Source organism: Aotus nancymaae, unplaced genomic scaffold (genome assembly GCF_030222135.1).
Source record: "Aotus nancymaae isolate 86718 unplaced genomic scaffold, 86718_ANA_hifiasm-v0.15.2.pri h1tg000022l_1, whole genome shotgun sequence".
NCBI classification, from domain to species: domain Eukaryota; kingdom Metazoa; phylum Chordata; class Mammalia; order Primates; family Aotidae; genus Aotus; species Aotus nancymaae.
The window spans coordinates 44,567,085-44,580,329 of NW_026988435.1; the positions used below are offsets into that span (position 1 = coordinate 44,567,085).

The 13,245-nt window shown below is 50.6% G+C and overlaps 1 protein-coding gene across 2 annotated transcripts in view; it reads right to left on the reverse strand.

Annotated features, from left to right (window-relative positions):
• The window catches only part of PRDM15 (PR/SET domain 15), an 80,317-nt gene that overhangs the window by 66,333 nt on the left and 739 nt on the right, over nucleotides 1–13,245 (reverse strand). The window lies entirely within an intron of this gene.

The following is a 13,245-nucleotide window of genomic DNA, read 5'->3' on the forward strand; positions in this document are numbered from 1 at the left end:
AAGAAAGTCCAAAAGTTTGGTGAGATTAGCACTAATATCTGAAGACAAATTTTACATGTTCCATATAAAAATGATTTTAAACCTTTATATCATTTTTTCCGATATTTACAGGGCACCTGCTAGGTGCAAGGTTCTAATGCTACCACAACGGCCTGTGCGTGGCCTCTGACATCCCCAGCCCACAACAGGAGGCAGTCTCGGCCTGGGGTCTTTCTCCTTAGTGGCCTCCAGGGACCACCCTGGTCTGGCTCTGGCCAGGCCGCTGCCTTCCCTCCACTTGACACTAAGCCTGGCTCTGGGTTTCCAGGTTCACGTACTTGCAAGAACGTTCAAACGAAGCCTGCGCTGCTGGAGAAATCTTGCAAGCCAACCATGCTGTTCTTGGAATCGGCAGCTTTTCAGGAAACTGCCTGGCACTGCAAGAACACCTTACGAGCTCAAAGAAAACAGCGTCCATTTCCTGTCCAGATATTTGTGGGGCGCCTGCCACGGCCGCGTGGTGTCGAAGGGCTGCTCAGCTGGGGCAGCGGAATGAACACAAAGCTTCTCCCCTTCCACACACGCCACACAACAGAGGATGTGACCCAGGGCCTGCACGGGGAAACGAGACAGGGCCAGTGGAACCCAGATCTGCCTGGACCCCCTGATCCGCATCTTGACTTCTGGGGAGAAGCCAGCAGAACGCCTCCGCTCCCTGGGGAGACCCTACTCACTCACTTCTCAGTGCAGAGCGGGAAGGTCTAGAACAAGGAATGTGGACTTTCTGTTGTTACCAGATGGCTGTGCCCCGCCAGGTTCAACCACAACCTGCTCACCTGGGAGGGTAACCTCCCCAGGCAGGGGCTGAGGGAGCGGGGACGCCTTTCTGTGCTGAGCGCTGAGATGTGGGGAGATGCCCGACACCCTCAGCTCAGAAAGCACAGAAACCTCACTGACTAGCTGCGTTTCACAGAGATGTTCTGTTCACACAGAGGGACCCTGCAGAAGGCAGCCGCTCAGGGGCCTCCGCTGCACCCGCAGCCACACCCCTTAACACTGAAGAGTTACGACAAAACCCCTTCCTACTCTAGCGCTGACCATCTCTGTTCACAACCTTCCCCAGGGCTGGGGCAGATTTTCCTGTTCCCCCAGGAAAAGTCTCGTGCAAAGGGTCCTGAAAGCAGTGAAAGGAAAGCAAGCTGAGGCTCTACACGCTTGAGCAGAACAGGTGAAACAGAAATGTTTAAGAGACAGGGTCTCACTCTGTTGCCCAGGCTGGAGCGCACTGGTTTTTCACCGGCGTGAACATAGCACTATGGCCCCAAACTCCTGGGCGCAAGCGACCCTTCTGCCTCAGCCTCCCGCAGAGCTGGGAGTACAGGCATGTGCCATTGTGCCTAGCTTGAAAAATAGTTTAAAGATTATTTATTAATGTGATCTGCAAAGGCTGATGAGGTTTAGAAAAAGCTGGTTTTGAAATATTGGGAAATGAAAGCTTCACAGTTGTAAAAGACAAATGTCTGGAGATATGTTCTCCATCTCTACAATTTTGTCATTTCAAAAATGTTGTATAGGCCAGGTGTGGTGGCTCACACCTGTAATCCCAGCACTTTGGGAGGCCAAGGCAGGTGGATCAACTGAGATCAGGAGTTCAAGACCAGCCTGGCCAACATGGCAAAACCCTGTCTATACTGAAAATACAAAAATTATCCAGGCATGGTGGCAGGCGCCTGTGATCCCAGCTACCCAAGAGGCTGAGGCAGGAGAATCAACTGAACCTGGGAGGCAGAAGTTGCAGTGAGCCAAGATTGTGCCACTGCACTTCAGCCTGGATGACAGAGCAAGACTCTGTCTCAAAAAAAAAAAAAAAAAGTCATATAATGAGATAGCCTGTGACTTTTGAGACTGGCTTTTTCTAATTCGAATAACACCCTGGAGATCCCTCCAGGAAGTTGCCTCTATCACAAGCTCATTCCTTTTTATTGCTGAATAATATTCCGTGGTTCAAGTGCATCACCATTTGTTTAGCAATTCACTCACACACAGAAGGGCGCTTGGGTTTCTTTTCCACGTGGGGCTGTTACAAATAAAGCTGTTAGGAGCACTCGTGTACAGGTTTTTTTGTACTAAGTTTTCATTTCTCTGAGATAAACACCCAAGAGTGCAATGATGGGTCATCTGTTAGGAGGATGCTTCGTTTTTAATAAACTGACAGGCTGTTTTCCGGAGAGGCTGTAGCACTTTGCACTCCCACCAGCGACGCAGGAGAGACAGTTTCTCAGCAGCCTCACCAGCCTCCGGTGGTGCCATTCTGGCAGATGTGAAGTGGTGTCTCCTTGTGGTTTTAATTTGCATTTCCCTAGTGGCTAATGACACTGAATATCTTTTCATGTGCTTCTGGCCACATGTATTAATAAATCCTCTTCAGCAAAAGGTGGCTTTTCGTGTCTTTTGCCAATTTTTGTGTTTTTTTGAGACGGAGTCTCACTCTGTCACCCAGCCTGGAGTGCAGTGGTGTAATCTTGGCTCACTGCAACCGTTGCCTCCTGGGTTCAAGCGAGTCTCCTGCCTCAGCCTCCCAAGTAGCTGGGACTACAGGTGCATGCCACCATGCCCAGCTAATTCTTGTATTTTTGATAGAGATGGGGTTTCACCATGTTGGCCAGGATGGTCTCGATCTCTTGACCTCGTGATCTGCCCGCATCGGTTTCCCAAAGTGCTGGGATTACAGGCATGAGCCACCGCGCCTGACCCTTTTGCCCGTTTTCTAGTCGGACTGACAGGGTTATTTTACTGATGTGTTGGAGACTTCCTCATCTGTATATGTAGATGCTTTGTCACAAGCAGTTTGCAAGTATTTTCTCCCTGTCTGGGGCTTGTCTTTCCATCCCTTCTACTCCCAGTGTTAGGGTCTTCTGCAGAGCAATGGTTTTTAACTTTGTTAATGCCTAATGGATTGACTTTCCCTTTCACAGACTCTGCTCTGGTATCACATCTAACACCTCTCTTCACCAAGCCCAAGGTTCCAAAGACTTTCTCCTATGTTTCCCAGAAAAGTATCTGTTTTTAAGAGAGACTCTCACTCTCACGCCCAGGCTGGAGTGCAGCGGCATGATCTCGGCTCACTGCAACCTCTACCTCCAGGGCTCAAGCGCTCTCCCTGCCTCAGCCTCCCGAGTTGCTGACTATAGGCACACATCACCATGTCTGGCTCTTTTTATTATTATTATTATTTCTTTGTAGAGACGAGGGTCTCACTATGTTGCCAAGGCTGGTCTTGAACTCCTGGGCTCAAGACATTTATCCACCTTGGCCTCCCAAGTGCTGGGATTATAGGCGTGAGCCACCATGCCCAGCTAGAAGAGTCTTGTAATTGTACATCTTACATTTGAATCTGTTATCCAATCTGAAATAGTTTTTGTATATGCTGAGAGGTTGAGCTAAGGTCCACCTTTTTGCCTACTGTGCCCCATGGCCTCGGCACTGCAGAGTCGCTCCTGCGCCTCTGTCCAAGTCAGGTGCCCACGCTTATGTGAGTCTATGCCTGGGGCTCCCTGCTACCCGCTGACCTCTCCAGCAGCACCACGCTCAGCAGAGGTCAACCAATGCAGTCTTGATGACTGTAACTTCACAGCAAGTCTCAAAGGTGGGCAGAAGGGCTCCTCCCACTTTATTCTTCTTCTTTTTTTTTTTTTTTTAGACGGAGTTTCGCTTCGCTCTTGTTACCCAGGCTGGAGTGCAATGGCGCGATCTCGGCTCACCGCAACCTCCGCCTCCTGGGTTCAGGCAATTCTCCTGCCTCAGCCTCCGGAGTAGCTGGGATTACAGGCACGCGCCACTATGCCCAGCTAATTTTTTGTATTTTTAGTAGAGACGGGGTTTCACCATGTTGACCAGGATGGTCTCGATCTCTTGACCTTGTGATCCACCCGCCTCGGCCTCCCAAAGTGCTGGGATTACAGGCTTGAGCCACCGCGCCCGGCTCACTTTATTCTTCTTTTGCAAAACTGCTCTAGCCATTCTATTCCAGTTCCTTCACCTGTCCATAGAAATTTTAGAATAATCTTGTTTTACACCACAAAAATTCTTGCTACGATTCACAATACGTAATTTTAGTAACATTTTATTAATCTAGTAAATCCAAAATATAATGTCAACATTAATAAAAATATTTTTAAAAGATACAAAAAAGTATTAAGGAACTTTTTCATACTAAGTCTTAGCAATCCATGTGTATTTTACGCTTACCACATACCTTAATTTGGACCAGACACAGCTCAAGTGCTCAGAAGCCAGCCCTGGTCTCGAGGCTCAAGGAATGCTTATGGAAGCAGGAGGAGCATCTTTCCCCCGGGCACGTGCCCTCGTCACAGTATCAAAAGCACTAAGGGAAAACTCACTAAAGGGAAAAAGCAAATGTATTTTCAAAAATATGTGCGCAGAACCATCGTGAAAGATGCAGCGGGGACTTTCAGGGGCCTGTGGGTGAGGGGAGAGGGACTCTGGCTAAGTCAATCTGTGAAACCCTACACATTCCCACTCTGGAGTCACGGCACACGCTGGAGGAAAGTCCCCAAGAAGTCCCACAACAACAATCTCTGTTGAGATTTTTTTTTTTTTTTTGAGACAGTCTCACTGTCACCCAGGCTGGAGGGCAGTGGCACGATCTAGGCTTACTGCAACCTCCGCCTCTGGGATTCAAGCAATTCTCCTGCCTCAGCCTCCAAAGTAGCTGGGACTACAGGCATGCACCACCACACCCAGCTAACTTTTGTATATTTAGTAGAGATGGGTTTTCACCATGTTGGCCAGGAGAGTCTCGATCTCTTGACTCGATCTCTAGGTCTGCCCACCTAGGCCTCCCAAAGAGCTGGGATTACAGTGCTGAGTGACCGCGCCCAGCTGAGATGTGTTCTGTCCAGCAGGTTCCCAATTTATTTGGACAAAGAGCACCTTTTGCACATAGTGATGAATGTGCTAAAAAAGGATGGTCCACACTGCAAACTCCTGGGGTCAGCAGAGGGGCAGGGCCCGGCTTTGCTCCAAGAGGGCTAGATGCCAGGCCCAGGGTGTGAGTCCGCCTCTGCTGTTTACCAGATGAGAGAGACCTCAGTGAGTCATGGCCCCTCCATGGGGCTCAGTGTCCTCACCTTACGATAAAACGGGGGGCCTAGGACTCACCGAGTGCCTTTCAGCTGGCACAACTTCCACATTTCAGCTCACTGATACGGATGGGTAGACAGAGATTTTTAACCCAGCTTCCAAGGCTGTGATGAAATGGCATAATATAGCAACCACTCCTCACTGCCTGCTACCCAGCAGTTAAAATGCATGCATTCTACAAGCTGGTGGTAACTCCCTTTCTAATCTCATTTCTCATTAAATACAATGCTTTCTTCCGGCCTCATCCAGGGGTCCCACATGTCCAGGAGTGTTTGGGGGACCGTCCTTGGCTGTGCATTCCTCCCACAGGCCCCCCTCACCTCCCGCACCACCACCCCTGCTTCCGCCTAGGGTCGCCCTCCCTGTCACTGTCCTTCTCGAGTAGCAGCTGCCATTATTAAAGCCACAGGCTGTCCCTGTCTGGGCTCATACCCTTCCACCACCACTGGAGTAATCCCACAGGAGGCAGGGAAGTATTCCAGTTGCAGGCAACAGCACACCAGACAGAGACCTGGCAGGACCTAGCAGGGCTCAGTGGCTCCGTGTCGGACACCTCACTGCCCAGAGATGTGTCCAAGAGCCACTCACTGACCCTGTGGTTCCCAATCTGGGACCTGTAGGCCCACAGTGGGTCTCAAAAGTAGACATGAAGAGCCCAGTGTCCCTCTCCACGTGTCCTGAAACACGACAGACACGAACAGGGGTCCTCTGCCGTTATCACTGATGGCCAACCAGCAGCCTCCTTCCCTGGGACGGCTGCCGTTCTTCCAGACTGTATCACCTCGCCAGCACCCAGGATCAAGGCATGGGAACACAAGGGGTGCTCTGACAGGCTCTGCTGAGTGCAGCCTCTCCTGCAGCCGGCCAGCCTCCACCTGCACAGTAGCACACCTATGTACCAGGACCCTCCTAGGCCTGGCCCGGCCCATCGGCAAGGAAGGCCCCAGGACACAATGGAACATCGGGCCCTTTTATTTTGGAGTCTTTCTGTCTTCTCTAAAATAATGTTTATTCTATACAAAGGAAATAGCTATTACAAAACTATAAATAGTTGTTTGCTTAGACTATTTCTTTTATGATTTATCCTCTTTTCTCACTTTCTGAACCTCTTGGTTTCATCAAAATGCTACCTATGCCGGGTGTGGGGGCTCTCGCCTGTAATCCCAGCACTTTGTGAGGCCGAGGCAGGCGGATCACCTGAGGTCGGGAGTTTGAGGTCAGCCTGACCAACATGGTGAAACCCTGTCTCTATTAAAAATACAAAAATTAGCCTGGCATGGTGGCAGGCACCTGTAATCCCAGCTACTCGGGAGGCTGAGGCAGGAGAATCGCGTGAGCCAGGGAGGCAGAGGTCACAGTGAGCAGAGATCATGCCATTACACTCCAGGCTGGGTGACAGTGAGATTCCGTCTCAAAAAAAAAAAAAAGTTATCTATATAAATACCTTTAAAAAAACAAAAAGTGCCCCTTCTCCAGTCCCCCATTTTCTATCCCATTCTCCAGGGAGGCCATTCGAGCCTCTGTCTTTCTGCTGTATCTGCTTCTACAACTCAAAATAACACGCTTCTCTGAGATGCCTCATTTCTCAAAGTTGGATCGTGAATTTTTACTTCTTCTTACAGCGATGAAGGGTTGGCTTCCTTAGAGTCTCTTCCCCTCCTCTCATTTCCCAATATGATTATAGTTAAATCGATGTATATATTATGACTGTGAAAATATTATTGGCTGCCTTAACAAGTTCATTATTAATATGTTTTCTTCAAAAAAATAAAATTAATAATGAACTTAAACAAGTCCATCATCAGTAACTTTACAGTTAATTGATTTGTTTTTACTTAGGCTTTATTTTTTGTAGTTTTAATTTTTTTGACACGTAATCGATTGTACCTATTTATGGGGTTCAAATGGATGCTTATGATGGACAGGGAGCAGATCAGGGAATAAGCATATCCATCATCACAAGCAGGTATCATCTCTGTGTCAGAAACATTCGGTATGCTGTGCATACGTCTTGCTTCCTACTACTGTGTGGGGCAGAGGCGGAGGTCGGGGGGCGGGAGGGCGAAGGAGACTGCAAAGTGCACACTGCTGGGTGCGCTGAACCACTGGATTCGGCTGGACGGAAGCACCGTATTTAGTGAGATTAGAAAGAAAGGGCATTACAGCCGGTTTCTAGAACCGTTAGGTGGCGTCATGTGCACGAGGCTTTTTTTTTTTGAGATGGAGTTTGCTCTCATCACCCAGGCTGGAGTGAAGTAGTGCAATCAGGTTCAAGCAATTCTCTGCCTCAGCCTCCTGAGCAGCCGGTACTACAGGCGCGCGCCACCACGCCTGGCTAATTTTTATAAATTTAGTAGAGATGGGATTTCACCATCGTGGCCAGACTGGTCTTGAACTCTGACCTCGTGATCCACCCGCCTCAGCCTCCAAAGTGCTGGGATGACAGGTGTGAGCCGCCGCACCTGGCCCACGTGGCTTTTGTCTTTGCTGTGTGCAGTTTCACGCACTGCATATGCACAGGCCCTGTTGCTGGTGGTGGTGGGAGGGGAAGGCACCCATGGCCACATCTTCCCCACCCTGCGATGGCTTCTCCTTATGATTTTTCACCGACTCAGACTGACGAGCTGGCGCAGGTGTTCCGCTGTGCTTCCTAGCATTCCCCTCCTTGTCCCATGCCCTCGAGGTCTACACAAGCTGCCTCCTGGGCCGCCCCTTGCCCATCACCCTTCTCCTGCACGTGGAGCTGTTTCCTGAGCCTCACTGCTTCCGTTTCCTTGGTTTACTCCCTGCCTCTGGAAAGAGCATTTTCCCGTAGTTTCCGTAGGAGGGCACGTGGGGGTGTATCTTGTGGGAGGATGCGTCATGTCTGTGAATGTTCTTATTCTACCCCCACACCTCAATTGGGCTGCCTGGGTACGGACTCCATGGTCCGTCAGCTTCCAGCATCGTGGCTGGTACGCCTCTACCTTTCCTTCCATTGGAGCTCTTCTGTGCAGCTCTCTACCTCCAGAATCTTTCGGAAGTTTTGCTCTAGCTCCTGCGACCTGCTTTGACGCTGCGCACTGACTGGGCCTTCATCCCGGCAGCATGTCCTCGGCCGCACCATGTTCTTGTACTGTTTATGATTTCTTCTCTGTTCTCACCTTCTGAGCTCTTAGTTTCATCAACGATGATATCTATAGTTCTCATTTTCACATCTGGTTCTTTAAGAGGGAGAGAAAGGCATGCACTCTACCATCTTAAAATGGAAACGGTGCTGGGCGCGGTGGTTTACACCTCTAATCCCAGCAGTTTGGGAGGCTGAGGTGGGAGGATCACTGAAGACCAGGAATGAGACCAGCTTGAGTAACATGGAGAAACCCCAGCTCTACAAAAAACACAAAAATTAACCAGGCATGGTGGCACACACCCGTAGTCCCAGCCACTCGGGAGGCGGAGGTGGGGAGACTGCGTGAACTCAGGAGGTAGAATTTGCAGTGAGCTGAGATGGAGATCACACCACTGCCCTCCAGCCTAGGTGATGAAGCAACACTCTGTCACACACACACAAAAAAAAAGCAAACCGAGGCATTATAGACTCCACCACACTGATGGGTGCTCTAACTGGCTGTCCTGTGTTTGTTTAACAAAAAAAGGGTAGGAGGACTGATTCCTAGTTAATGACAAGGCTTGAGTGACCCTAAAGGGCTTGGATGGAGGAGGGGCTGTGAGTGCTGGCTTAGCATATTTTCAAAAGCAGGTTCTCACGCATTCTCAGCATGAGGTCAGGGAGAGCACCGCAGAGGGAATGAGAAGAGGCAGAGAGCAAAGCCTGGAGACGTCAGACGTGCAGGGGACAGGGACCCCGGGAGGCAAGAGGAATCCAGATGACAGGACCGCCTGCCAGTCAGAGCAGAGGCGGCTGCTCAGAACAAGGACCCTGTTAACCTCTTGCCTAACGAGGCACTACAACAGCATTTATGGTTTTGGTCACAATAAAAGGCAAACCTACCATAACTACCTACCATATACGTGTGTGCATGCGTGCGTGTGTGTGGAGAAACTTACACAAGGCCAGAGGCCCAAAGCATTCTGAGACACCTGGAACACCCCTTCTCAAAAGCAGACTCTTGGTCCAGTGAGTGGGAAGTTACGTCCTGCAGGCCCAACCCCCACCAGGAGTGAAGGACCCCCGACTGACGCTGAGCTTGCCTGGAGCCGCATCATTCGGTCAAGGTTTACTGATGATGCTTGTAATAGGTCAACACTCAGAGCTGTCCGGTGGAGACCCAGACCACGGCAAACAAGGGGAGCAGTCAGAGGGAGCCAGGAACAGACGGTGCATCTCAGGCAAAGAAAAGCGTCATCTCTGAGAAAGCCAGGCTCCAGCCGTCTGTGCTCATCAGACCCCATGGGCTTGGAGGGCTCCAGGCCAGGGTGCAGATCTTGGCTTCTCCTGCTCTGAGGAAGATTCATGTAGGATGAATGGCTTCAGCGGGACCCCACCCAGTCCAAGCTCCTCCACACCCTAAGTCACCCTTACTGCCTCGTCTGGAAACCCCTTCTGCCCTGGAGGGTCCCTCTCCTGCGTGCTCCTGCTCAAGCCCCTTTGCTGTCTGCACCTCCCCTCCAGAGCCCTCCACAGGGGGTACCCCAAGCTGGCTACCTGGACCTCCTTCCCTCTGAATGTAGCACTTCCCCCAACCCCCAACTCCCAAGCCAGCCTCCTGGCGGCGCCTCGCCCTCCCCAGGTCCCAGAGGCAGCTCCACCTGACGCCTGGAACCAGGAGCGGCCAGGCTCTTTAAGTTTTGCCAGTATCCCCACAAAAGCGTTTCCTAAAACGCTACTCCCTGCATTTAGGGACATGACAGCATGAACCGTTCATCCCTGTTTTAAACGGCTGCAAGGGACAACATTTCCAGCATACTGTAAATATTGACTTAAAATAAAACCGCCATGTGACTCTTGTAAACATATCTATCAGAATCTAGGCACCACAACGTGACAGCCACGGCCATCTATTTACGATGGACATGAGCGGGCTCTTCTTTAAGGGCCAGAAGTGTCCCCTTCTTCCTCCAGGAACTCCTATTTCTGTTACTACAAAATGCAAACCCGGCGTCGTATATTCGTGCTTGAAATTACTCTATTGATTCCCCCACTGTAACTTTTTGCAACACAAACATGCATATGGATTGAATTTGTCTTGATTTTCTACAGCCACGGGGTTGTGCTAACTTCTCCTGGATTGAACTGTCATTGCAGTACAGTCGTGTGTGCTCGATGGTGGTGATACATTCTGAGAAATGCATTGCTGTGGGATTCTGTAGTCGTGCAAACATGACAGTGTGCATACACAACCCTAGACGGTATAGCCTACTACACACCTAGGCTACAAATCTGTACAGCACTTGACTATACACAATACTGTAGGCACCTGTAACATTGCCTAGATAAATACAGTGTTTATCTAAACACATCTCAACATGGAAAAGGTACAGTAAAAATACGGTACTGTGATCTTAGGGACCAGCATCATATAAGCGGTCCACCTCGAACAAAATCTCCTTATGTGGTGTGACTACAACTGAAACACCACCAGTCCAAACAGAACAGTCTGCGCTTTGACAGACATCATCTAACGTAAGAGCTGTGTTCCATAGAAGAGAAAGCGCTTCCCCCCAATCAGTTCACATATCACGAACAAATGCTCACCTCTGTCCCTATTCCTCTTTCTAGAAATGTGAGCGCAGAGAAGCCGGTTCCAGAAATAAGGAGATGGGAGCAGAAGAGGCTTGGTCACAGCAGAGTCCCCCAATGCCACATCCTCTCGAGTTCCGAGTCCTAATTCATCAAAGATCAACTTGCCATCAACAATCACCATGAATGCCGCTGGCAGAGGCTCCCGCATACTACAGACCTGTGGCCCAAGGGGAGCCACTCTCCAACACCCTCACATCTGCTGGGACCCCGTGGTTCCCACACCCCTGGGCCCGTCACTGCAAGAGGGACTTTTCCTTAGGAGGAGCCTTTTGAGGAGTGGACGTGGGCCCAGGGCAGGGGCTTCTCCCACTCTGAGAGGCAGATTGAAGATGTCTGGTCTACAGGGCCCCTGAGTCCCTCAGGTCACCCCCACACCCAGGACACAGCCATCACCTGCACTTCAGTAAACAGCAACTCCAGTCACCCACCACACATTTCCCAACCAAACCAGCAGCAGGCCTGCCTGGCTCTGGAGCTGGCTCTGTGCTGCCGCGTCTCCCCTTCTGCCTCCAAGCTATGTGGAGTGGAATCAGGCGGGGCCTGGATTCCTGTGATGCCAGCTCCATCCCACCACTGCTCAAAGCCCCTCAGTGGCATCCCCACCACTGCTCTGCCCCACCACTGCTCAAAGCCCCTCAGTGGCATCCACAAGGCACTCAGAATAAAATCTCTGCTGGGTGCCTAGCCCCTGCTGCCCCACCTGCACGGCCACACTGGCCTGTCCCATCCTGGGCTCATCCCACCCCAGGGTCTTTGCACTTGCCACCATCTGCCTGGTAGGGCAGGCACCACCCTGCCCAGTTCCACCAGAGGCTCCCTCACAGCACTGGTCTGCGCTGTGGCCCCTCCTCACACAGCCCCTTCTAGTCCCACCCCCAAGTGCCCCATCCCTGGCCCGCCACCCCGCCTGCCCCCCTTCCTTTCTTCATGTTCGTCCCACTGCCTTAACTGAGAGTTTATGATTTTGTCTACACCACCTCCCGCCTGCCCCCCCATCCCCCTACCACCAGTTCTGTCTACACCACCTCCCGCCTGCCCCCATCCCCCCACCACCAGAACATCAGGTCCACCAGGTGTAAGGTGTAGTCCTCTCTCCCATCCACTACAGCTTGGGGCATGTAACAGGTGTTCAACAAACACTGGTGGAAAGAATGAACGAACGGCCGAATGAATGAGTATCTACACACACCAGCACTGTGAGGTGAGGTGAGCTGAGCAGGGCCATTCACTTTACAAATGAGGAACTGAGTCTGAGAAAGCATTTAGGTCTCTGCTCGCCATCCCAACCTCTGAGCACACAGGTGGAAGACACAGATGCCTTAAATCTCCCTTCACTGCAAAGGGCAGGACTGTTCTTCCCTCGCCCTCTGCACAGATAATGACATCAAAAATGGTATGAGAGCCACATCCTAAGTGAACAGAGTTCTTTGTCAAATATAATTATTCTAAGACAAGCCAGCAGCCTTCCAACTACAGTTGATTATTACATTTATTTATGTGTCTTCCGGAGAAATAACCATCCCGCCTGCTTCCAAAATGGGACATACTAGTTTATCCTTTGCCGGCTACTTTGCCGCAAAAAGTTTGAATCACAGATGTAAGAAGAAAAACAAACTATTAAAAAAAAATTGTTATTTTCTTCTTTTGAAAATCTAAATTATAGAGCTAGTACTTCTTAATCTTTCACCATGAGGCAGCGATGTCGGGAAATCTGGGGAAGGAGTGAAGCACTGAAAACGTGGAACATGTGAAAATGTCCGAGCTTGAAACAAAATATGGTAGCGGTGTGTGCACCGGGGTGGGATCACCTCCCTTTTCAAAAGCGGTTACACCACTGCATTCTCCCAGGAGAACTGTCACTGCTACCTTGTAGAGTTCATCACAAAACCACTGGTGCCTTTACATGTCATCCTTAAAAACACCTTCAGGAACCAATCTGGGTTCTCCAAATTCACTTGAGTCGGGCTTAAGCCAATATGGTTTTTTAAAACAAGGTTGGCAGCTTTAAATACACACATAGGTCCACGTGTCTCTGATCACACACTTGTTTCTACCGTTTTAAACTCTCTTTGGGAGCTTGGGGGTGAGAGGCAATTTCTGAGCATTTGTGGGGGAAAAACCCATCCACTACCTCACGGGCTTAAGGAAGGCAAATGGGTGATAACTCTAACCACCAGGTAGTGGTATTTATTTCCATGAGTTTTCATTTCTGCCTTCTTAAGGCCGACCCCTGTGTGAACACCTCCCCTCTCGCCTGAGGCCGCACGTGGCCCCCGTCCCCACCTGTCCGCGCGAGGCGGGCCTCACCTGGGCGGCAGGCGCGCCCAGTCCCCGCACGGTCACCCACCCCGGGCAGGCGC